Below are 2,635 nucleotides of genomic sequence, written 5' to 3' on the forward strand. Positions count from 1 at the left end.
TCTCAAACCCAAAATAACCTTATATTTAGATTATATTGGGAACGAAGGAGAAACAAATTAAAATTGAACTTTTTAATAATGAGAAATTGTGCAAGGATCCTTATTAAACATTTAATGGCAAACTGAAACTGTCTCAAGAAAGCAAAATATGCTCGTAAATTCTAGGAAGGTATAAAAACACTGCAACTTGCATTATTAATTTTTTCATGTGGTTATATCTGGTGAATGGATATTAATAAAATGCTGAGCAACAATTATTTTGAGAACGTGCAATCTTTTTATTTTAAGTGTTGGGGAGTGATAGTGCCTTCACCATTTAATAACATAGATTACTTTGATGTGTCTTAAAACGAATTAAAATTTTAAGTGTTTACTCTTTTCTTTCGTAAAGTTATTAGATTATAGAAAGGGAATAATTCAGATATTAACATTTAAAATTAATTCACAGTATGTTTTAACTGATTATTCACCATATTTGATTAAACTGGAGTTGCGTTAGTTATAGAAATTAATAAATACAATTTTTATAATAATAATAATAACAAAGTACAGCAATATATAACTAATCGTTTAGATTTCATCATGAAATAAAAATCATAACTTCGAAAAAGTTGCTTTCACATTTTTTATATAAGCTTATTCTCTCCAAGTCATTAGATAGTAAAAATAAATTATAAACAAGATTTATATGAATTTATAAACAAGAATTTTTGTCCAAATAACAACTGGAAAATTACTTCTGCCTGTAGCAGTAAGTATAATTTGTAAGAAATCCTTGAATAGGCGTGTAAGTGACTTACTGCTATGTCTAAGATGAAACGGAATCTAGGAAGGGTGTAAAAGACTCTTTTATTCAGAACTCAAAATGAGTTACTGAAAAGTACTTCTTGATCTTACAAACCAGCCAACATTTATGGCGTAACTCAAAATGGTAGAAATTAAAATTAAAATTAAGTCGTATATAATCCAAAGGCTACGCAGAAAAGGGTGACGCACAAGTTTTGGCTCAAACCGACGCAGTATTGGCAAGAATAACGCAACACCGAAGACAGACTGCTTCGAAAAACTGCAACTAGTAATGTATCCTTCAGCAAGGCGGAATACGCTCTAACTAAACAGTTTAAAATTTTCCTTTCAATATTATCACATTCTACCTCACTTGAATACGCGTGAATTAAATTAGCATTTTGGCAGGAAAACGGAAAAAGAGAATTATAATAAAGACATTTAACATATTAGATAAAAATAAATAAATGCTTCCAACTTAAACAAAATTAAATTTAGATTAAATCTTAATCGAATGTTTATTAAAGGAAGATTTATCTAAGCTTGAACGGTGATGCACAAGTATAAGAAATGCATTCAAGCAATTAAAACAAAGTAAGCAAGTTCTGAGTCATGAAACCTGAAGTCCTATGTTTATAATAATACACATTCATAAGTTATTACTCGTATATGCATTTCAACACTTTCCAATGAAGTAATGTTCTGAGTAATTCAACAAGAATAACCACACTAATCAACATCTTCTGTGAATGTTCAACATTTCCTACAGTGGGCAAGAAAGTTAAATAGGCACGCATAAATCTCAGATCAGAAAGTTATCTTAGGATTCACATATTGTTTGATAATGATAATAGCATTTTTGACAGTAGAACGGAATCATTTGCTCCCATTTGTCACACCTGTCGTGTAATGCCTTCCCTCTCAACCACTAGAAGATTAAACCCAAACACCCTTGCTTAACGGGATGAAATGCTCATAAGATTACCGTGTACGTCTGTGTTTACTATTCTGTATTAAATATCCAGCTCAGAAGGCAGTTTATTTAGGTGAGCGTTAAATCTCCTTATAGAGATATCTTCAATAATTGTAAAGTTGTTCCTTGCGTAGCAAGAGGATTTCAGTTAGTAATAGGCTTACATTTAAGCGTGTAAGTTCTCTAACGCAATGATTATTGTTTTATATCTCCTACTATCCTAGCCATCTCTGATTTTCCAGCTAATGCATTATTTCCACGAGTAGAAACAATTATGTTAATGGTAACAACTGGGTCAGCCGTTCAAAAGAATCGAATTTCTACAGGTAACATAATGGCCCTCCTGCCTCTATAGGAGCGTTAACCTCTCACTTCATATCAGAAGTGCCTTTTGTTTCTTTTCAGAAATGCGCTTCATAAGCGTTAACAGCAAACTGTTTTCCATCTCTTTTCAGAAATTTGATTGCGAAATATGTCAACTTTTTCCCAGGATAATCTCTAAATTTCATGATTGATTTCTAGATTCTGAAAATTTTAGCTTTTGACAGCGGCTAACTTTAATCATCAACAGAAATCATCAAGACTACTTCACATTTATAAGTGATCGTGATCACCTTAATAGCAGATAGACAATCATTTCCGAATGTGAGCAGTACTTTTGATAAAATTAAATACTAATACCCAACACCGTCTATACTCACATTTTCAGATAAGATAAAAGAATTCTGGAACCTCGCGTGGTCGTTTCAATAATTATGAATTAATATTCATTACTTTTATCATTTTATAATTCTTCGAATTTATTTTTTCCGTGTAAGTAATTAAGTAGTAATATTAGTAATTAAAATTGCTTCCCATTTTTCTTGCAGGAAAGCT

This window comes from Stegodyphus dumicola, chromosome 3, assembly GCF_044657685.1.
Source record: "Stegodyphus dumicola isolate Sdum_Otavi_A_Nest chromosome 3, ASM4465768v1".
NCBI lineage: Eukaryota > Metazoa > Arthropoda > Arachnida > Araneae > Eresidae > Stegodyphus > Stegodyphus dumicola.